The sequence below is a fragment of the Chiloscyllium plagiosum genome, unplaced genomic scaffold, assembly GCF_037043375.1.
Source record: "Chiloscyllium plagiosum isolate Xiang-an unplaced genomic scaffold, Cpla_swu_hap1 HiC_scaffold_6, whole genome shotgun sequence".
Lineage (NCBI taxonomy): Eukaryota > Metazoa > Chordata > Chondrichthyes > Orectolobiformes > Hemiscylliidae > Chiloscyllium > Chiloscyllium plagiosum.
The window spans coordinates 126,660,390-126,684,599 of record NW_028270144.1 but is presented as its reverse complement, the minus strand read 5'-3'; the positions used below and the strand labels follow the sequence as shown (position 1 = coordinate 126,684,599).

Below are 24,210 nucleotides of genomic sequence, written 5' to 3'. Positions count from 1 at the left end.
AGCATGGGTTGGTACCTGGGACTTCGATGGTGTGGCCATTTCGGAGACATGGATAGAATAGGGACAGCAATGGCTGTTACAGGATTTAGATGTTTCAGGAAGAATGGAGAAGATGGTAAAAAATGAGGAGGTGTGGCATTGTTAGTCAAGAACAGTATTACAGTGGCAGAAAGGACTTTCGAGGACTCGTCGACTGAGGTAGGGTGGGCTCAGATTAGAAATTTGAGACTTCAGCCTTTTGGGAGTTCCTATAGCCCTCCGAATAGTTCCAGAGATGTAGAGGAAAAGATAACAAAGATAATTCTAGATAGGAGTAAGAGTAACAGGGTAGTTGTTGTAAGGATCTTTAACTTTCCAAATATTGACTGGAAATACTATAGTTTGATTACGTTAGATGGGTCAGTTTTTGTCCAATGTGTGCAGGAGGGTTTCCTGACAAAATATGTAGACAAGCCAACAAGGGGCGAGGCCACATTAGAGTTGGTACTGGGTGATGAACCCGGCCAGGTGTTAGATTTGGAGGTAGGTGAGCACTTTGGTGATAGTGACCATAATTCATTTATGTTTACTTTAGCGATGGAAAGGAATAGTTATATAAAGTAGGGCAAGAGTTATTGCTGGGGGAAAGGCAATTATGATGCATTTAGGCAAAATTTAGGATGCATAGGATGGGAAAGGAAACTGCAGGGGATGGGCACAATTGAAATATGGGGCTTATTCAAGGAATAGCTACTGGCCCATATCCCTCCAAACCCTTCCTATTCACATACCCATCCAAATGCCTTTTAAATGTCACAATTGTAACAGCCTCCACCGCTTCCTCTGGCAGCTCATTCCATACACGCACCACCCTCTGTGTGAAATAGTTGCCCCTTAGGCCTCTTTTATATCTTTCCCCTCTCACCCTAAACATATGCCCTCTAGTTCTGGACTCCCCCACCATAGGGAAAAGGCCTTGTCTATTTACCCTATTCATGCCCCTCATGATTTTATAAACCTCTATGAGGTCACCCCTCAGCCTTCGATGCTCCATGGAAAATAGCCCCAGCCAATTCAGCCTCTTCCTCTGGCTCAAATCCCCCAACCTTGGCAACATCCTTGTAAATCTTTTCTGAATCCTTTCAAGTTTCATAACATCCTTCTAATAGGAATGACATCAGAATTGCGCACAATATTCCAAAGTGGCCTAACCAATGTCCTGTACAGCCACAACATGACCTCCCAACTCCTGTACTCAATGCACTGACCAATAAAGCAAAGCGTACCAGATACCTTCTTCGCTATCCTATCTACCTGCGACTCTACTTTCAAAGAGCTATGAACCTGCACTCCAAGATCTCTTTGTTCAGCAGCACTCGCAAGGACCTTACCATTAAGTGTATAAGTCCTGCTAAGATTTGCTTTCCCAAAACCCTCGCATTTATCTAAATTAAACTTCATCTGTCACTCCTCAGCCCATTGGCCCATCTGGTCCAGATCCTGTTGTAAACTGAGGTAACCCTCTATCCACTCCACCTCCAATTTGGATGTCATCTGCAAACTTACTAACTTTCCCTCCTCTGTTCATATCCAAATTGTGTATATAAATGATGAAAAGTATTGGACCCAACATCAATCCTTATGGCACTCCACTGGTCACAGGCCTCCAGTCTGAAAAAACAACCCTTTACCACCACTCTAATCTAATCCCATTTGCCAGCACTTGGTCCTTATCCCTCTAAACCCTCCTATTCATAAATCCATCCAAATACCTTTTAAATGTTAAAATTGTAACAGCCTCCACCACTTCCTCTGGCAGCTCATTCCATACACGCACTACCCTCTTCGTCCTTCGAGCCAGTTCTGTATCCAAATGGCTAGTTCGCCCGTATTCCAGGAGATCTAACCTTGGTCACCAGTCTCCCACGGAGAACCTTGTCGAACCCCTTAATGAAGTTCACATCCACCGCTCAGCCCTCATCAATCCAGAACCTTTGGCTTTCACCTTTATGTCGAGATTGATGACAGGAATAGTGCCAGTAGATGGGAGGATAGCAAATGTTGTCCCCTTATTCAAGACGGGGACTAGATACAACCCTGGTAATTATAGACTAGCAAGCCTTACTTCAGTTGTGGGTAAAGTGTTGGAAAAGGTTATAAGGGATACGATTTATAATCGTCTAAAGAGGAATAAATTGATTAGGGATAGTCAACACAGTTTTGTGAAGGGTACGTCGTGCCTCACAAACCTTATTGAGTTCTTTGAGATAATGACCAATGAATGAAGGTAAAGCGGTTGATGTGGTGTATGTGAATTTTAGTAAGGCGTTTGTTACAGTTCCCCTCGGTAGGCTATTGCACAAAGTATGGAGCAATGGGATTGAGGTGATTTAGCGTTTTGGATCAGAAATTGGTTGAAAGAAGACAGAGGGTGGTGGTTGATGGGAAATGTTCATCCTGGAGTTCAGTTACCAGTGGTGTACCGCAAGGATCTGTTTTGGGTCCATTGCTGTTTGTCATTTTTATAAATGGCCGAGATGAAGGCATTGAAGGGTGGATTAGTAAATTTGAGATGACACGAAGGTTTATGGAGTTGTGATCAGTGCTGAAGGATGTTGCAGGTTACAGAGGGACATAGATAAGCTGCAGAGCTGGGCTGAGAGGTGGCAAATGGAGTTTAATTCGGAAAGATTTGAGGTGATTCACTTTCAAAGAAGCAACATGAATACAGTGTACTGGGTTACTGGTAAGATTATTGGTAGTGTAGATGAGCAGAGAGATCTTGGTGTCCATGTATGTAAATCCCTGAAACTTGCCACCCAGGTTGATAGGATTGTTATGAAGGCATACGGTGTGTTCGCCTTTATTGGTAGAGGGATTGAAGTTTGGAGCCACGAGGTCATGTTGCAGCTGTACAAAACTCTGGTGTGTCCGCACTTGGAGTACTGTGTAAAGTTCTGGTCACCGCATTATAGGAAGTAGTGTCATAGTCATAGAGATGTACAACATGGAAACAGACCCTTCCGTCCAGATATCCCAACCCAATCTAGTCCCACCTACCAGCACCCGGCCCATATCCCTCCAAACCCTTCCTATTCATATACCCATCCAAATGCCTCTTAAAGGTTGCAATTGTACCAGCCTCCTCTGGCAGCTCATTCCATACCCGTACCACCCTCTGCATGAAAAAGTTGCCCCTTAGGTCTCTTTTATATCTTTCCCCTCTCACCCTAAACCTATGCCCTCTAGTTCTTGACTCCCCGACACCAGGGAAAAGATTTTGCCTATTTACCCTATCCATGCCCCTCATAATTTTGTACACCTCAATAAGGTCACCCCTCAGCCTCCGACGCTCCAGGGAAAACAGCCCCAGCCTGTTCAGCCTCTCCCTATAGCTCAAATCCTCCAATCTTGGCAACATTCTTGTAAATCCTTTTTGAACCCTTTCAAGTTTCACAACATCTTTCCGATAGGAAGGAGACCAGAATTTCACGCAATATTCCAACAGTGGCCTAACCAATGTCCTGTACAGTTACAACATGACCTCCCAACTCCTGTACTCAATACTATGACCAATAAAGGAAAGCATTCCAAATGCCTTCTTCACTATCCTATCTACCTGCGACTCCACTTTCAAGGAGCCTGCACTCCAAGGTCTCTTTGTTCAGCAACACTCCCTAGGACCTTACCATTAAGTGTATAAGTCTTGCTAAGATATGCCTTTCCCAAAATGCAGCACCTCACGTTTATGTGAAGTAAACTCCATCTGCCACTTCTCAGCCCATTGGCCCATCTAGTCATGATTCTGTTGTAATCTGAGGTAACCTTCTTCGCTGTCCACAAGATGGAGGATGGAAAAATTTCTGGCTGTAACAGCTGCTCCGTTTTTGAGGTATTTTAGGTGTTGGAGGTGATTTCCTCGAATTCCAGGAGCACCAATACTGTTTTACATGCTGTTGCATCGTTTTGGAACTTTGAAAAAAAAGCGCGTGGAAGCATTGGAAAGGATTCAGAGGAGATTTACTAGGATGTTGTCTGGTACGGAGCGAAGGTATTATGAGGAAAGGCTGACGGACTTGAGGCTGTTTTTGTGAAAGAGAAGAAGGTTGAGAGGTGACTTAATTGAGACATGCAAGATAATCAGAGGGGTAGATAGAGTGGACAGTGAGAGCATTTTTCCTTGGATGGTGATGGCTAGCACGAGGGGACATAGCTTTAAATTGATAGATATAGGTTAGATGTCAGAAGTAGCTTCTTTATTCAGAGAGTAGTAAGGACATGGAATGCCCTGCCTGCAACAGTGGTAGACTTGCCAACTTTAAGGGCATTTAAATAGTCATTGGGTAAACATATGGATGAAAATGGAATAGTGTAGGTTAAATGGGCTTCAGATTGGTTCCACAGGTCGATGCAACATCAAGGGCTGAAGGACCTGTACTGCGCTGTAATGTTCTATGTTCTATGTTTGTACTCTCCCATATCAAAGAGCGTTTGAGATTAAACCACAAGCAGGGGTAACATTACAACAGGTGTAGTGAAGTACCTTACAACGTCAGAGTCCGCAGACAGGCGGAGTGGGGGAAATACACTCCCACTGCTTTCAAAAAGGGGAAAAATTAAATCTATAGTCTGCTTACAGACAGGCGATGAGAACAGGCAGAGAGATTTATTCTAAAACTCGATCTGTCTGTAACAATAGGCAGCAATAAATTCCATGTCTGCACTCAAGAACTGATTTAAAAAATGGAACTAGCTACCACAGGGTGTGTTTGAGCTAAAAACAAATTGATTTGCATCTAAGGGGAATCTAGATAAACTCAGGATGGAGACAAGTTTAGAAGTGCTCATTGCTGAGCTAAATTAAGACAATTTGGGTTGGGGAAGAAGGATTTTGTGTGTGGTATAAGCTAATGGCTCTGACAGCATTAATATCAAATTTGTAACAGTTTCACGCAACCTGATATCACACAATCAGATGTTAGTCTGGCACAAGGAATAAAATAAACAAATAACTTACAGATGCTGGAAATCTGAACAAAAAGCAGAAATTGCTAGTAAAACTCAGCAGGTCTGGCAGCTTCTGTGGAGAAAGAAACAGAGTAAACATTTCGGATCTAGTGACCCCTCTTCAGGATTGGGCTCAAAACATTAACTCTGTTTCTCTCTCCACAGATGCTGCCAGACCTGCAGAATTTCTCCAGCAATTTTTTTTTTCATTTCAGTCTTGTACAAGGTCCTGTTGCAAATTGGTATGAAATGCCTCGCTGCTGATAGTTGTAATTACACCTAATCAGTTAATCTCAGCTGTATTTATTGCTAATGTGCAATAAACAACACCTTCTTATGTAAGACAAGTGCCTTTTTTCTCTGAAGCCTTGATAGTGGGCTATCCTCTACCGCTGATAATTACATACAAAGAAGGAAGAACAATACAGCACAGGAAGAGGCCTGAGGCCCTCCATGCCTGCACCGACACGTTTTGCCCTTCTATATTAAAGTTGTCTTCACTTATAGGATCTGTATCCCTCTATTCATTTCCTATAGATGTACTCATCCAGGTGCTTCTCAAATGCTGCAATTGTGTCAGCTTCCACCACCCCCTCTGCTAGCATTTCCTAGGCTCTCACCACCCTTTGTGTGACAAACTCGCCTCGCACATTCCTTTTAAACTCACTCCCCTGCACCTTGAACCTTTGTCTCCTAGTAATTGATCTCTCTATCCTCATACTTTGCCATAGCCCTCTAGACTTGACCTACAGCCAAAAGCCACCAGTGGGTGGTAACCAGAAGATACAACAGAGCAGGTATAAACACTGGCTTGGATGGACTGGCACACTTATATTTTGTAAATGCGGTGTAATATTCCAAGCATGAGTCTTAACTGCTTTGACCATGTTCTTTATACATGTCTAAGTGGAGACATATGGTTAATCTTATGTTGTTGACTTACACTCAGCAAAGGACTGGGGCCAATATTGTAAAGAATGCAGAAGTGAGATTGATAAATCAGCCTGAATGCTACAGACAGTAAATAATTTCAATCTTTTTAGACAAACAATTAAGCGACAATTTTAAACCCAAATAAAGGCATGTCACTCATGCCAAGTAATAATTTCAACATCCAGACAAGTTCAGAGGTTCACATTTGTTTTAGTTTGAAGTCATTGGGATGCAGTGCAAAAGGTTATTTTAAAGCAGAGGCCATTCGGAGTCACCAACATACTCAGCTCTTCATCAGAGTGCAGTCGGTCAACATCATCCCATTGGCCAGCCTTTGTTCCATTTCCCTTGGCACTCTGAACCAAAACAAAATCTCTGCCATTCTCAGAGTTTGGACTTTTCACTGGCTCCCCATCCCAGCCAGACAATCTCATGTGAATGGGGGAGCTTCAGGTTGGAAATTGCTTCAAGACTATGAGTAGGAAAGGTTTGTGGGGTTATGTGTAAGGAGCAGTGGAGGGTTGGTGTGGGAGGAGTGGAGGTGGTGGTGGGTAGTCAGCAATGCCACCCCCCCCCCCCCAAGTAAGCTGAGTGATCGTGTGGCCCACAATCACTCAGGGAGCCTGCGCATGCAATCAGAGGTGCATTCAAACCCTGTTCACAAGCTGCTCCTATACATAGAACATAGAACATAGAACATAGAAGAATACAGCGCAGTACAGGCCCTTCGGCCCTCGATGTTGCGCCGATCCAAGCCCACCTAACCTACACTAGCCCACTATCCTCCATATGCCTATCCAATGCCCGCTTAAATGCCCATAATGAGGGAGAGTCCACCACTGCTACTGGCAGGGCATTCCATGAACTCACGACTCGCTGAGTAAAGAACCTACCCCTAACATCTGTCCTATACCTACCCCCCCTTAATTTAAAGCTATGCCCCCTTGTAATAGCTGACTCCATACATGGAAAAAGATTCTCACTGTCGACCCTATCTAAACCCCTAATCATCTTATACACCTCTATCAAGTCAACCCTAAACCTTCTTTTCTCCAATGAAAACAACCCCAAGTGCCTCAGCCTTTCCTCATACGATCTTTCTACCATACCAGGCAACATCCTGGTAAACCTCCTCTGCACCCGTTCCAGTGCCTCCACATCCTTCCTATAGTATGGCGACCAAAACTGCACACAATACTCCAGATGTGGCCGCACCAGAGTCTTATACAACTGCAACATGACCTCAGTACTCCGGAACTCAATTCCTCTAACAATAAAAGCCAGTACGCCATATGCCTTCTTCACCGCACTATTTACCTGGGTGGCAACTTTCAAAGATTTGTGTACATGGACACCTTGATCCCTCTCCTCATCCACACTACCAAGTATCCGACCGTTAGCTCAGTACCCCATCTTTTTATTACTCTTACCAAAGTGAATCACCTCACACTTAGCTACAATGAACTCCATTTGCCACCTTTCTGCCCAGTTCTGCAGCTTCTCTATATCCCGCTGTAACCTGCCACATCCTTCCTCACTGTCTACAACTCCTCCGACTTTCGTATCATCCGCAAACTTGCTCACCCAACCTTCTAACCCCTCCTCCAGGTCATTTATAAAAATGACAAACAGCAATGGTCCCAAAACAGATCCTTGCGGAACACCGCTAGTGACGGCACTCCAAGATGAACCTTTGCCATCAACTACTATCCTCTGTCTTCTTCCAGCCAGCCAACTCCTAATCCAAACCTCTAACTCACCCTCAATGCCATACCTCCATATTTTTTGCAGTAGTCTACCATGGGGAACCTTATCAAACGCCTTACTAAAATCCATATACACCACATCTACTGCTTTCCCCTCGTCCACCTCCTTAGTCACCTTCTCAAAGAATTCAATAAGGTTTGTGAGGCACGACCTGCCCTTCACAAAACCATGCTGACTATCCTTGATCACATTATTCCTATCCAGATGTTCATAAATCCTATCCCTTACAATTCTCTCTAAGATTTTGCCCACAACAGAAGTGAGACTCACCGGCCTATAGTTACTGGGGTTATCCCTACTCCCTTTCTTGAACAAGGGAACCACATTTGCTATCCTCCAATCTTCTGGCACTACTCCTGTAGACAACGAGGACATAAAGATCAAGGCCAATGGCTCTGCAATCTCCTCCCTTGCTTCCCAGAGAATCCTAGGATAAATGCCATCAGGCCCAGGGACTTATCTATTTTCACCCTTTCCAGAATTTCCAACACCTCTTCTCTACATACCTCAAAGCCATCCATTCTACTTAATTGTGACTCAGTACTCACATTGACAACAATGTCCTGTTCCTGATTGAATACTGACGAAAAGTATTCATTCAGTGTCTCCCCAATCTCTTCAGCCTCCACACGCAACTTCCCACTACTATCCTTGACTGGACCTATTCCTACCCTAGTCATTCTTTTATTCCTGACATACCTATAGAAAGCCTTAGGGTTTTCCCTAATCCTACCAACTAAGGACCTTTCATGTCCCCTCCTTGCTGCTCTTAGCTCTCTCTTCAGGTCCTTCCTGGCTACCTTATAACTCTCAATCGCCCCAATTGAACCTTCACGCCTCATCTTTACATAGGCCGCCCTCTTCCATTTAACAAGGGATTCCAATTCCTTATTAAACCACGGCTCCCTCACACGACCCTTTCCTCCCTGCCTGACGGGCACATACTTATCAAGGACACTCAATAGTTGCTCCTTGAACAAGCTCCACATATCAATTACACCCTTGCCTTGAAGCTTACTTTTCCAGGCCACACATCCTAAGTCATGCCTCACAGCATCATAATTTCCCTGCCCCCATCTATAACTCTTGCCCTGTAGTGCACACTTATCCCTCTCCATCACTAGAGTAAAGGTCACCGAATTGTGGTCACTGTCCCCAAAGTGCTCACCTACCTCTAATTCTAACACCTGGCCTGGTTCATTACCCAGAACCAAATCCAGTATGGCCTCACCTCTTGTTGGCCTGTCTACATATTGTGTCAGGAAACCCTCCTGCACACATTGGACAAACACTGACCCATCTAACGAACTTGAGCTATAGCTTTCCCAATCAATATCAGGAAAGTTAAAGTCCCCCATAACAACCACCCTATTACTTTCACTCTTCTCTTGAATCATCCTCGCAATCGTTTCTTCTACGTTTCTAGGACTATTAGGAGGCCTGTAAAAAACTCCTAACAGGGTGAGCTCACCTTTCCTATTCCTAATCTCAGCCCAAACTACCTCAGATGGTGAGTCTTCATCCATCGTCCTTTCCACAGCTGTAATGCTATCTTTGCAAGCAATGCCACACCTCCCCCTCTTTTACCCCCACTTCTGACCCTACTAAAACATTTAAACCCTGGAACCTGCAACAGCCAATCCTGTCCCTGTTCTACCCATGTCTCCGTAATAGCCACAACATCGAAGTCCCAGGTACCAACCCACGCTGCAAGTTCACCTACCTTATTTCGTATACTTCTTGCAGTGAAGTATACACACTTCAAACCACTTTCCTGTTTATAGGCACCCTCGTTTGAAATTGATGCCATGTTCCTAACCTCCCTACATTCCAGGTCCTGCACCCTAAAGCTACAGTCTGGGTTCCCATGCCCCTGCAGAGTTAGACCCCATGGTCCTCAGATGTCAAAGCAGCAGGAATGAAGGTCGAGAGGACTGGAATTAATGGCATTGTTCTATCAAAAAAAGGTAGCTCTGAAAGGATGGGCAGAATGGCCCCTTAAAGTTTGTGTGAAACTCCAATTCCCCAATTCACTCCTTGGCTTGGCTTAATTTAGAATACTATGACCTAATGGAATCTTGCTCTGTACTTACCCAGCAGAGGCAATAACTTCCCTGGGCTCCAAATCATTCCTTTGTCAGCAACTTCCAAGTCAACATTTACTTCTATCATGAAGGACCTGGGCAACAGACACATGGAATACCACCCCCTGCAAGATCCCCGCCAAGTTACACATCATCTGACTTGGAAATATATCACTGTTCCTTCACTGTCACTAGGTCAAAATCCTGGAATTCCCTCCCTAAGGACATTGTGGGTCTACCTACAGCACGTGGACTGCAGCGGTTCAAGAAGGCAACTCACCCCCACCTTCTCAAGGGGCAACCAGGGACGGGCAATAAATGCTGGGCCCAACCAGTGATACTCAGATTAGGAATGAATAAAGAAAAGGTATCAGAAGTGTAATTTTTCTGGGTGGGTTTCATGGAGTGCTTTTCTCTGCTAACCCTGGTAACTTTTCTCATGCTATCATCCCAAACCAATCTCTTTAATCATCATACTCATATGGCACCACACCTTGTCATTATCCCCCACTTGCCACAGCCAGGTGTTTGCTGCCAGTCCCACAGATGCCCCGCAAGGCTCATTTTATTTGCCCTGGATGTATCAGACACAGGAGAGTATTCAGCACTGGGCACTGCTATTGGGAAATCCTGAAGGGTTCTGTTGGGTGAGCGGGTGGCGGGAGGCTGGAAGGGGGAACATGCAGTCACTACCCATGGAGCATGCCCTGAGATGTTGGCGACCAATGGATGTGTGGAGGAGCTAGCAGTCAGTTGTAGCTACCATGTTGGAAATCAGTGCCATTTAGTTTCTATGCAGTAGGCAGGAAAATGGAAAACTGTAGATAATAGACAATAGACAATAGACAATAGGTGCAGGAGTAGGCCATTCAGCTCTTCGAGCCTGCACCGCCATTCAATATAATCATGGCTGATCATTCCTAATCAGTATCCTGTTCCTGCCTTATCTCCATAACCCTTGATAAAGTGAGATAATGTAAGAAGGAGGGTGTTAATGTATGCTAATGGATATAGAGAGAACTCTCCCCAGTGACAATCACGTCACACTGTTGAACCCTTGGTTGAAAAATGGGATTTATCACTTGTAACATCTTTTGGCTCCTCATTCTCAATCCGATGTGATATTCCCAACTTTCTCACCAATGCCTGCACTGTTCCATATCCTTTGCATTTTCTGTCTCAAAATCTTTTTGGCGTTTTAAACACTTGATTTAAGATCAGATTTTGAAACTCCGGTGGATATGAGCCAAGTTTATGGCAACCTGTAATTTACTAATCAGGTAATTTAAAAACCCTTTAAGCCGTGGTTTAGTACTGATGAGTTGGAGCTAGACTCCTGTGTGGACTGAATCTGAATGTAATTTTTCAGGGTCTGACCATGATTCACAGAATCAATTCCTTAATTTTGAATTGCAACCCTCTGAAAATCTTACTAGCCTTTTCATCGGTTACTTTCAATAGCTTCGTGTGCTTTATGAATTCAGACACTCCTTTCCTTCTTGTATTTTTCCTAGTCCCTGGCCATAAGAAGCCAAGAATTTGGACTGAATTGTCATGGAGGTGTCACATTGTTGTAACTGAAGGAATAATTGACATTGTGCAGTAAATCAGCTCTTAAAGTTTGCATGTAGCAGGCCATTAATTTAAACCTGTAGCAAATGATTAACTATTGTTAAGACGCTAACGTTGTTGGCTGGGCCCACATCTATTGCCGATCCCTAGTTACCCCTTGAGGTGGTGAGCTGCCTCTTGAACCACTGCAGTCCATGTGCTGGAAGGGGCACTCACAGCATTAGTAGGGAGGGAGTTCCAGGAATTAGATAAAAGACAAATATTTTCAAACTGCATCTCAAATGAACTGAGTATCGGAGAAGTGTAGGATCTTATATCACAGGTAGAATCCATTCTACTCATTATGTTTGTGTTAGCTGTGTGAGAGAACCATTCGATGAGTCCTGTTTCCTACCCGATTTAAGGGGAGGTGATGGCCTAGTGGTATTATTGCCGGTTTGGTAATCCAGATACACAGGTAATGTCCTGGGGACATGGGTTTGAATCCTGCCATGGTGGATGGTGGAATTTGAATTCAATAAACATCTGGAATCCATTATTGATTGTCGGAAGAACCTATCTGGGTCACTAATGTCCTTTAGGGAAGGAAACTGCCATCCTTACCTGGACTGGCCTACATGTGACTCCAGACCCAGAGCAATGTGGTTGACTCTCAACTGCCCTCTGGGCAATTAGGGATGGGCAATAAATGCTGGCTTAACCAACGATGCCCTCATCCCGTGAATGAATTTGAAAAAAATCCACCCTCCATCAATCTTTCTGCACACCTTTGAATATTTCCTCTTACACACTTATATCCAATTTTCCTCCAGACAAATTCTAATGCACTGTTTCAAGTCATAGAGTCATAGAGATGTGTAGCGTGGAAACAGACCCTTCGGTCCAACTTGTCCATGTGAACCAGATATCCCAACTCAATCTAGTCCCACCTGCCAGCACCCGGTCCATATCCCTCCAAACCCTTCCTATTCGTATGCCCATCCAAATGCCTCTTAAATGTTGTAATTGCACCAGCCTCTACCACTTCCTCTGGCAGCTCATTCCATACATGCACAATCCTCTGCATGAAAAAATTGCCCCTTAGGTCCCTTTTATATCTTTCCCCTCTCACCCTAAACCTATGCCCTCTAGTTCTGGATTCTCCCACCCCAGGGAAAAGACCTTGTCTATTTATCCTATCCATGCCCCTCATGATTTTATCAACCTCTATGAGGTCACCCCTCAGCCTCTGATGCTCCAGGGAAAACAGCCCCAGCCTGTTCAGCCTCTCCCTATAGCTCAAATCCTCCAACCCTGGCAACATCCTTGTAAATCTTTTTTGAACCCTTTCAAGTTTCACAACATCTTTCCGATAGGAAGGAGACCAGAATTGCACACAATATTCCAACAGTGGCCTAACCAATGTCCTGTACAGTCACAACATGACCTCCCAACTCCTGTACTCAATACTCTGACCATTAAAGGAAAGCATACCAAACGCCTTCTTCACTATCCTATCTACCTGCGACTCCACTTTCAAGGAGCTATGAACCTGCACTCCAAGGTCTCTTTGTTCAGCAACACTCCCTAGGACCTTACCATTAAGTGTATATGGGTTTGTTTGAAATTATGATGTTGAAAGTGGAACTGTAGTCAATAAGTAGGAGCCTGACATAGGTATCCTTGTTATCCAGATCTTCCAGGAGAGGTTGTAGGGCCAGAATGATACAAACATTCATTTTGTCAACTATGTTTAATCTGTGACCATCAGCTTTTCATCCATCCACCAATAGTGGGAACAGTTTAACATCAAAAATAGGTGCAGCAGTAGAGTATTCGGCCCTTCGAGTCTGATTCAATACAATCACAGCTGATCATCCAATGCAATCCGTTGTTCCCAATTTCTCCCCATACCCTGTGATTCTTGGTCCTAAGAACTAGATCTACATCTTTGTTGCAAAAGGAGCAAGGAGCAAAAGTGAGAGAATAAACTTTTTCACACGGTGAGTAGTTGGGGTCTGGAATGCACCGCCTGGAAATATGGTGGGGAGAGGTTCAATTGAAGCATTCAAGAGGGGCATTGGATGAAAATGGTGTGCAGGAATATTGGGGAATTGTTAGGAGTTTGGTATTATAGAACAAGTCCAGGCACAATGGGCTGAGTGGCCTCTCCCTGCACCATAACAATGCCGGGATTCTGTGAACTCCACTTTTCAGTCTCCGTCCTATACAATCGACGAGGTTTCTCTCTCTACAGCTGTTGCCAGACCTGCTGCATTTTTCCAATAATCTGTTTTTCTATCACCAGAACAACATTAACTTTAGCCCGTGGCTACTGTTGACGTGAAATATTTCCCACCCTTCTAGACAACACGTGTTTTACCTTGTACTGACAGAAATACAGCCTCCGGGCAGCCTGCAATCTACTCTAACCTAGCCTGCAATCTGAAGCAGCCCAAGACTGTAGAGGATCTCTCACCCTCCCTGAAGCATTGCTTCTCTCTCTCTCCCCCCACCTTCACAAACTTTGGTAGGTTCCTTCTAACCATGGACTGGAGCCATATCTTCTGCAATCACTATCCACCATCTTCTCAAGGACAGTTAGAGACAGGCAGCAGATGTCAAATGAAAGCTATACCATTCAACTGGGACAATAACATTGGGCTAGTGTAGTCCATATTCCATAAGACCAAGAGATATGGGAGCTGAATTAGGTCATTCAGCCCATCAAGTCTGATTGGCTATTCAATCATGGTTGACATGTTTCTCAACCCCATTCTCCTGTCTTTTCCCCATAACCCTTGATGCCCTTACCAATCAAGAATCTATTTCTGTCTTAAATAGACTCAATGATTTGTCCTCTGCAGCCCTCAAAAACTCTAATTCTACCAACTGTTGTATTGGGAATTGACCCCAGGTCTCCCAGAACATTACCTGGGTATCTGGATTACAAGCCCAGCAACAACATTGCTACGCCACTGCCCATTTCAGATGCCTAGTCCCTGTGGCTAAAGCTATGCCCCAGACTTGGAGTCAACATGTAACCCAGCCTTACTTCAGTCATGAAGAAGATGAACAGGCCAATCAGCCCTTCAATCCTGTACTGTTATTTCAGTGGATCATGACCAATTTGCATAACTCTGAGTTTCCAATTTTCCTGCAAATACCACGCTGCTTTTTGTCTAAAAGAAATCTATCAGCCTCAGGGCAGAACAGAAATTTCTGGAAATACATCACAGGTCAGGTAGGGTCATGATGAAGCATTAACCCCTGTCTTTAGGGAAGGAAATCTGCCATCCTTACTTGGTCTGGCCTATGTGTGCCTCCAGACCCACAGCGATGTGGGTGGTTCTAAGCTGCCAAGCAAATGAGTCAAGCAAACCACTCAGTTCAAGGGTATTTTTATGAAAAGATATATAAGAAAGAACTATAAGGGACATTTTTTATTATTCACTCACAGGATGTGGGCGTCACTAGGTGGGCTAGTATTTATTGTTCTGTCCCTAGATACCTTTGAGGAGATGGTGATGAGTTGCCTTCTTGAGCCACTGCAGTCTACATCCACTAACAAGGCCTGGGGTGGGTAAGGGTTTGTAAGCCTAATACTGTTCAGCAATTGGAGGAGAGAGTGTTAAACTGTCTGGCTCCTCCCACCCCCTATCCCACCACCACCGCCCTGAAATGAAATCCTAGTGGCCTGGGAGATTGGAGTAGTGGAGAGGTGGGGAGGGAGATTTAGGGGAGACAGGCCTGAGAGATCAGGAAGGTTTTCATCTTGATCTCTCCGTACCATCACTATGAATGATCCTGCCTGGTATACCTTCGATTATAAAAACTATTGAAGGGAATACAGACAATGGGCCCAAATGGCTTCAAGTCTGGGTGTTTGCTTGCTGAGCTGCAAGGTTCGTGTTCAGATGTTTCGTCACTATACTAGGTAACATCATCAGTGAGCCTCCGGATGAAGCACTGGTGGCATGGCCCGCTTTCTATTTATGTGTTTAGGTTTCCTTGAGTTGGTGTTGTCATTTCCTGGAGTGACATCATTTCCTGTTCCTTTTCTCAGGGGGTGGTAAATGGGATCCAAGTCGATGTGTTTATTGATAGAGTTCCGGTTGGAATGCCATGCTTCTAGGAATTCAAGTTGCGGGCCAGGCTTGAGGGGCTAAATTCTTCCCCCACACCCACCCCTAACATTTCCTAACATTTCAAATAATTTTAACACCTTAAACTTTAATTGTCTGACTCAAGCCAACTTTATGGAACCTGTTTTCCCCATTTAGCTTTTAAGCCCTTGTCCCAAGTAAAAAGTTCCATTTTGGTGTCTGATTAACCAGCAAATTTTATAGGAACGGGCCATTCAGCCCCCTCAAGCCTGTTCCATCATTCAACGAGAGCATGGTTAATCTGTAGCTTAACTCCATGTACCTGCCTTCAGCCAATATTAATTAACGCATTTGCTTAACAAAAACATGTCAATTTCAGATTTAAAATTCACAAATGACTCAACACCCACTGTTGTAACTGCCATGTTTGACAATCAATTCTTCTGCATTTGATGTGCGTCTGGTTACTGATCTATGCTCACAGTGCTTGATTGGGTATGCATGAGCATGGATTCAGAGAAAAGGAAACAAACTGTGCAGAGACCTGGGAACAAGAAAGACAGTGTGGAGCAGACAATGTAAGCATTGTGAATCAAGTCTATTACAGATGGAGAGAAAAGTATTATGTGGGCATAGCTCAGAGATATAGGTGTACAACAAGAAACCGTTGACAGTTCTTCTAATACATGCGATAGATAGAATAGAATAATAGAAAGAGGCCATTTGGCCCATTGAACCTCCCACCCTATCCCCATATTTACCTTAACTAACCTACACAGCAATTTTTTTAAGCATGTCCAATCCAACTAACCTGCACAGGAAACGGGAGCACTTGGAGGAAACCCACGCAGACACGGGGAAAATGTGCAAACTCCACACAGTCTGTCACCTGAGGGTAGAATCAAACCCAGATCCCTAGTGCTGTGAGGCAGCAACACAAACCATTGAGCCACCCTGCATAGTCTTGCTGATCGTTTGGATTTTGCTTAGCAAAAAAATGGATTCAGAAAGCAGGGTGATTATAAGATCAAAGTGCTTTCCAATCTCTGGATTATTATTCACCTTGTTATGCCTTAAGTCCAAACATGTTAAGAAAGCATATGGTATTTTGGCTTTCATTAACAGGGGAATTGAGTTTAAGATTCGTAAAATCTTGTTGCAGCTCTATAAAACTTTGGTTAGACCGCACTTGGAATACTGCGTCCAGTTCTGGTCACCCTATTATAGGAAAGATGTGGATGCTTTGGAGAGGGTCAGAGGAGGTTTACCAGGATGCTGCCTGGACTGGAGGACTTATCTTATGAAGAGAGGTTGACTGAGCTCGGACTTTTTTCATTGGAGAAAAGGAGGAGGAGAGGGGACCTAATTGAGGTATACAAGATAATGAGAGGCATAGATAGAGTCGATAGCCAGAGACTATTTCCCAGGGCAGAAATGACTAACATGAGGGGTCATAGTTTTAAGCTGGTTGGAGGAAAGTATAGAGGGGATGTCAGAAGCAGGTTCTTTACACAGAGAGTTGTGAGAGCATGGAATGCGTTGCCAGCAGCAGTTGTGGAAGCAAGGTCATTGGGGACATTTAAGAGACTACTGGGCATGCATACGGTCACAGAAATTTGAGGGTGCATGCATGAGGATCAATGGTCAGCACAACATCGTGGGCTGAAGGGCCTGTTCTGTGCTGTACTGTTCATAGTTCTATATACTATGTGTCTGTACTCATATTCACAGAGTGAGTTGTGATCGCATTATTAACCCATTGACTCCCTTAATAAATCTATTTGTATGTTTAGTCCACTCTTAAGAATGGACCTGATATTCTTGCCTATCTGATGTATTGGATATTGAAAATCATCTCCCTTGCTTTTAATAAGGAGAATGGAAAGATTTGCATCTCTGTAGTACCCGACATGACCACTGGTTGTCCTGTAGAACCTTACAGGACTTTTGCTGGGTGCTTTTAGAAGGATAGCCACTGTAAGACTCTAGTAAGTGGGCGGCAGGGTGGCACAGCATTTAGCATTGCTGCCTCACAGCACCAGAGACCCAGGTTCAATTCCCGCCTCAGGCGACTGACTGTGTGGAGTTTGCACATTCTCCCCGTGTCTGCGTGGGTTTCCTCCGGGTGCTCCGGTTTCCTCCCACAGTCCAAAAATGTGCAGGTTAGGTGAATTGGCAACGCTAAATTGCCCGTAGTGTTAGATGTAGGGGAATGGGTCTGGGATGGGTTGCTCTTCGGAGAGTCGGTGTGGACTTGTTGGGTCGAAGGGCCTGTTTCCACACTGTAAGTAATCTAATCTAATCCTTTATAGCTTTAAATTAAGGGGGGGTAGATATAGGACTGAAGTTAGGGGTAGGTTCTTCACTCAGCGAGTCGTAAGTTCATGGAATGCCCTGCCAGTAGCAGTGGTGGACTCTCCCTCTTTATGGGCATTTAAGCGGGCATTGGATAGGTATATGGAGGATAGTGGGTTAGTATAGGTTAGGTGGGCAACATCGAGGACCACATCGAGGACCAAAGGGCCTGTACTGCGCTGTATTCTTCTATGTTCTATGTTCTATGTAATCTAATGTCTGAAACTAGTCTTGGGCAGACACTAGTAACACCATTGGACTAATAATCAGAGGTAACACTCCGAGAAATATGAGTTCAAGTCCTGTTGTTGGAATTTGATTTCAATTCATAAATCTAGAATACAGAACTAGTCCTGACCATGAAGCTAATGTCATCTGGCTCACCTTCAGGGAAGGAAATCTGTGGTCCATGTCCTACCTGGCATACACGTGACTCCACACTCACAGCAATTGACTCTTACCAATCCTCGGAAAAGATCCTAGCAAGCCACTCAGTTCAGGGGTAACAAATGCTGACCTTGCTGTGATGCCCACATCTCAGGAACGAATTTAAAAATTCAACCAGTGCACAGTAAGATCCCACACAACAGATAAATGACAGATAAATGTTCTGATGTTGACTGACGCATGAATTTAGGCCCAAAGCATGAAATAGTGTGACGGGAGGCTTTATGTCTGCATTTGAGGGCAGGCACGACTTAAGACCTCACGTGAAAGATGGCACCTCCAACAGTGCAACACACTCACTTCAAACCACTTCACACCCACTCCCTCCAGCACTGCCAGTGAGCGCCTCCACATCTCCAGCTGCATAGCCTACCGGCCTTTAAGTATTCACCATTCAGGCTGCTAATCCTCCAGGGGCTTAGTCTTCAGAGACTTGTCCCCTCATGTGCTTTGTGGAGTGAAGCCAACCGTTCCATGTTCAAGCATCATCTCTCTTCAGTATTTGTACGCAATCAGCACTGATCACTTCAATTCACAGAATATCCTACATTACAGCACCCACATTATCAAACCAGGTTCCAGACCTGCTCCACCAATACCCCAGACTGCTGTTTTAACTAGCTGGAGAACAATATAGCACGTAATGTGAGCATTTGACACATCTAGTTTCTGCCAATTACTTCAGAGATCAACATTGGTCTGTCCCATTCCCCACACATGTTCTGACATAACTTTCCAATTGAGTATTTATCCAGTTTCCCTTTTTGAAGGCTGTTATTAAGTCTATATCAATCACCCAATCAGGCAATCAAGTTGAAATCCGAATAATCCATTCTGGTGCTCAAACTAATTTTAATTTACCTCTTCAATGTTCTAAGTGCCAGATTGAATCTGCGGCAAACTCCGGTGTTGATTGAGCTCCCTTACACTGCTGCTGTCTGTTCTGGTTTCTCCACTCCCACTGCTGTCACTTGGAAATTCCTTTTATATCCATTCCAACAGCCAAGGCAACACAATTAGTTCATTCAAACACACAGGCGAGAGTGAGTACTGCAGATGCTGGAGATTAGAGCCAAGAATGTGGTGCTGGAAAAGCACAGCCGGTCAGGCAGCATCCGAGGAGCAGGAAAATTGATGCTTCCTGATGAAGGGCTTTTGCCTGAAACGTTGATTTTCCTGCTCCTCAGATGCTGCCTGATTGGCTGTGCTTTTCCAGCACAACACGCTTTGCTCATTCAAACACACAGAGTACTTCCAAGGCAGCCAATCAAACCAGACCCATTCATTCAATAATCTTCCCCTCTAATTAAAAGTTTTGCTAATTCACCTTACCATTTGCAAAAGTAAATTCCTCACCCAAGATAACAGAGGCCCCAGATAAACCGGTACCCTGTGCTCAAAGAGCTGCTGAACTCCCCACTCAGACCAGTTAAGAACCAAGGCATCCTCATTGCAACAAGTCCATGTAATTCAACACTTGTTCCAAACCTAACCCCTGGCTGACTGAATGAATAATGCAGGTGAAGATTTACTGTGTCTATTGTTCAAAGTGATTTTGAAATTGGGCAGCACTGTTGAACAGTCCCGAATGAGGACATTGGCGACACTAATGACCAACGTAACATAATCAGTCAAGCCAGTTCTGGTTGCCCTGTTAGAAGAAGGATATTATGAAGCTGGGGAGGGTTCAGAAGAGATTTACCAGGACGTTGCCAGGTATGGAAGGTTTGAGTTATAAAGAAAAGCTGGACAGCGTCGTAGAGTCATAGAATTTTACAGATCGAAATAGACCCTTCAGTCCAACTTGTCCATGCCGACTAGATATCCTAAATTAATCTAGTCGCATTTGGCAACATTTGGCCCATTTCCTTCTGAACCCTTCCTATTCATATACTCATGCAGATGCCTTTTAAATGTTGTAGCTGTACCAGTCTCATTCTCTGGCAGCTCAGTCCATACACCCATCACCCTCTGCGTGAAAAAGTTACTCCTTATGTCCCTTTTAAAGCTTTCTCCTCTTACTTTAAACCGACACCCTCGAGTTTTGGACTTCCCCCACCCTGGCAAAAGAACTTAGCTATTCACCCTATCCATGACCCTTATGATTTTATAAACCACTATAAGGTCACCTCTCAGTCTCCGACACTCCAGAGAAAATAGCCCCAGCCTACTCAGCTTCTCCCTATAGCACAATCCCTCCAACCCTGGCAACATCCTTATAAATCTTTTCTGAACACTTTCAAGTTTCACAACATCTTCCCAAGAGCAGGGAGACCAGAATTGCATGCAGTATTCCAAAAGTGGCCTAATCAATGTCCTGTATCACCACAACATAGGCTGGGCCCTTTTTTCACTGGAGTGTAGGAGGTTAAGAGGCAACCTTATAGAAGTTTATAAAGTAATGAGGGGTATAGATAGAGTTAATGATAGTTGCCTTTTCCCGAGAGTGGGGGATTTCAAAATGAGGGGGGCACATTTTTAAGGTGAGAGGAGAGAGATTTAAAAAAGGCACGAGGGTCAACTTTTTACACAGAGGGTGGTTCACATGTGGAATGAACTTCCTGAGGAAGTGGTGGATGTGGGTACAGTTACAACATTTAAAAGAAGGGGTGATGGTCAGAAAGGAGGGTGGAGCGGATAGGTGGGAAGGGAGATGGACAGGTGGGAGAAGTTCAAGAGGGTGGTGCCGGGTTGGAGGGTTGGATCTGGGGTAAGGTGGGGGCAGGGGAAATGAGGAAACTGGTGAAATCAACATTGATCCCGTCTGGTTGGAAGGTCCAAAGGCAGAAGATAACACATTTTCCCTCCAGACTTCGGGTGGCAAGCGTTTGGCAGTGGAGAAGGCCAAGATCTTGCATGTCTTTGGCGGAGTGAGAGAGGGTGTTAGGTGTTGAACAGCATAGGTCCTTTGCAGCTCTGGGAGAGTGTGGACATGAGCTGGTGGCAGGGATGACTGCAGGGAGAGTCGATGGTGGCGCATGGCTTCAAGCGTGGGAGCGGAGGATCCAGAGGGAGAACTGTTTCTGGAGGTTTTGGATTTGCTGGAGGTAATTGCCTGGAGGCTTTGGACAAATCCCAGATCCAACCCCCTCACTTGGCACTGCCCTCTTGAAGTGTCCCAAATGTCCAAATCCCTTCCCACCTATCTGCTCCACCCATCTTCTCCCCCACCTTCATCTACCTATCACATTCCCAGCTATCTGCACCCCCAGCCCCATCCCCCTCGGGTCCCCCTTATTCCTGATGAACAGCCTATGCTTGAAACGTCGATTCTCCTGCTCCTCGGATGCTGCCTGACCTGCTGAGCTTTTCCTGCACCATACTTTTCGACTCAGATCTCCAGCATCTGCAGTCCTCACTTTCTCCCTTCAAAATGTCAAGTCTTGAATACACAGATCTAACAGAGTCTACCTCGTACTGGATGTGATGCAGAGTGAGAGATTGCGTCGCACTCTATGGAATAGAAATTCCTCCAGCTCATACCTATATAGGTATCATGTGAAACATGTAAGATATTTTTAATCCTCCTTGAATATCTGAAAATCACTGAAATCTTTGCTACTAGAGGGCAGTGAGAGGAAACAGACTTCAAACTCATCCCAGGAAGAAGAGGGACAGAATGTCACTCTGCCGACATTGTTTAGAACCGACTGAGCCAGCTGAGTGAACTAGCCCTCTACAAGACAATAAAGTGAACCAAACCGATGACAAATTTAAGTCCAATATGCCAAGTTCTCTGGTAAACAGCTTTTCCATTAATTATTTATCCAGGATCCAGGATGTCACCGCTGACATTTGTCAGATGGACAGAGCACAGTGGAAAAGACAGGATGTCTTTCTGTTTGAGAACTATGTAACTATATGACTCTTGCAAGGGGGACCTTTTATTAAACTAAGACTGGATCAGTTCCAGTGCTGCCTGCCAAATGTTACTGAGGAGGTTTTAACAAGAAATAAATCTAATGCTTTGGAAAATTCCAAAGGCCGCTGTATTTATATCCCGCCGCATATTTTTTTTTCTTCTGAGCACTGCACCAACCCATGATGCTGCTAATCACCATATATAACATTTTACTGAGCACAGAAACAGGCCATTCAGCCCCAAACTGGTTTGTTCTAGTATTTATGCTCCAACTAAGTTTCCTCTCACCTTACTCTCATCGAAATCCATCTTGTTAACCTTCTATTCCTTTCCCCTCGTGTTTTTTTTAAATTAGCTTCCCCTTAAATGCATCAATACACTTCAGCGCAACTGGAGGTCATGATGTGGAGGTGCTGGTGTGCTACCGAGGGGGAACAAGGTCAGAAGTCACACGCCTCCAGGTTACAGCCTGACAGGTTTATTTGGAATCACAAGCTTTCGGAGCGTCACCAAGTGACGAGGAAATGCAGCAGTCAATATTCACACAAATAGCAACGTGATATTGACAGGAAGATCTGTTTTGATAATATTGGTGAGGGGATTTATTAAAGATAGTGGACCAGCCAGCAATGACCACATCCCATGAAAAGATCAGGAGCTATTAAAGAAAGAAATCTCGATTCCTTTGGCAGAGACGATGACAGATCAAGTTGGCGTCTCCTTGAATGGTCCCTCCCAGACGCCTCCAGAAACAGATGAAACTAATGATGGTAAATAAAATCTATGTGTGAAGGGGAACTACCTCAGAGGGTAGCTGTACCATCCGCATATGAATCAGACAATATCAGAGCTGCATTGAGACAATGGTCTTTAGTCACCTCGGTTTTGAAAGGGTAGAGAGGGCGGTGGTGGGGCAGCTGTGTCTGCAGCCTCCTCTGGGCTCGAAGTAGTGGCTCAGTGGGAAATGCTGTTACCTCCATTGAGAGGTTATAGGCTCAAGCCCAGCTGTGGAGACAGCAGCATGAGAATTCCAGCTGACTGTCCCAATGCAGTACTGAGGGAGGGCCACACTGTTAGCAGTGTGTTTTGTTTTCATTAAACAGTTGACCTGCCTGCCCACTCACCTGGATACAAACAACCACATGGCACTACTCCAGAAGAGAGGGGGGTCCTGCCCACTGTCTTTATTAAATCCCCTCATCAATACAGTATTACTAAAACAGTTTCTCCAGTCAATATCACGTTGTTATTTGTGTGAACATCGGTTACTGTATTTCCACTTCACCTGACAAAGAGGCAATGCTCCGAAAGCTTGAGGCTTCAAATAAACCTGTTGGACTATAACCTGGTGCCGTGTGAGTTGTGGAAGTGAAATTGCTTTTTACAAGTTCAGTTTCTCCCATCAGATTATTTGTGACAATCGCAAAAATTGTAAAAGTGAACCACAAGGAGGGTGTCAGGCTGAGGGCTCAGCTTGACAATTTTAATAGACTAGGTACAGAAAAACAACATCCATTTGGTGGAGAGACAGGAACTAAAGATTTACTTTAATTGCCAAAATAAAATCAAGGTGGGGGACGTAAGACGCAGGGAGCTGTTGTGACCTGGAACGTGCTGGCTGAAAGGGAGCTGATTCAACCAGGAACTTTCAAAAGGGAATTGGAGAACAAGTCAAAAGTAAAGCAGCACGGTGGCTCAGTGGTTAGTGCCACTGCCTCACAGCACCAGGGATCCCGGTTCAGTTCCATCCTCAGGTAGCTATCTGTGTGGAGTTTGCACATTCTCCCTGTGTCTGCATGGGTTTCCTTTGAATGCTCTGTTTTTTTTCCCACAGTCTGAAGATATATGGGTCAGTCATCAGAAATGCAGTGTCACGGGGATGAGGTGGGGTCTGAATGGGATGCTCTTTAGTGGATTGATGTGAAGTCAATAGGCCGAATAGCCTGTTCTACACTGTACGGATTCTAAAGTAGAAAATCACAGGACCATGGCAACCGTGAGAGGAAATTCCTTCCAACTAAATATCAGGAAGTGTGAAAAAATTTGATCCTGGCTACAAACTCATTTTCCCAGCCACAGAATGCACAGCACAATAACATATAGTCAGTTGTGTGTGCAG

General features: G+C 44.5%; 1 protein-coding gene across 3 annotated transcripts in view; it reads right to left on the bottom strand.

Moving 5' to 3' along the window:
• Positions 1-24,210, bottom strand: part of slco2b1 (solute carrier organic anion transporter family, member 2B1) — a 97,216-nt gene that overhangs the window by 59,339 nt on the left and 13,667 nt on the right. Inside the window, exon 2 of one of the 3 annotated variants that reach the window (XM_087988439.1) lies at positions 4,997-5,059. The exons of 1 other annotated variant lie outside the window; for it this stretch is intronic. The gene's annotated coding sequence lies outside the window, so the exon portion shown is untranslated. Of the gene's footprint in view, positions 1-4,996; positions 5,060-19,090; positions 19,184-24,210 lie in introns of those variants that run through there. One more of the 3 variants, XM_043692507.2, reaches the window with a different exon arrangement.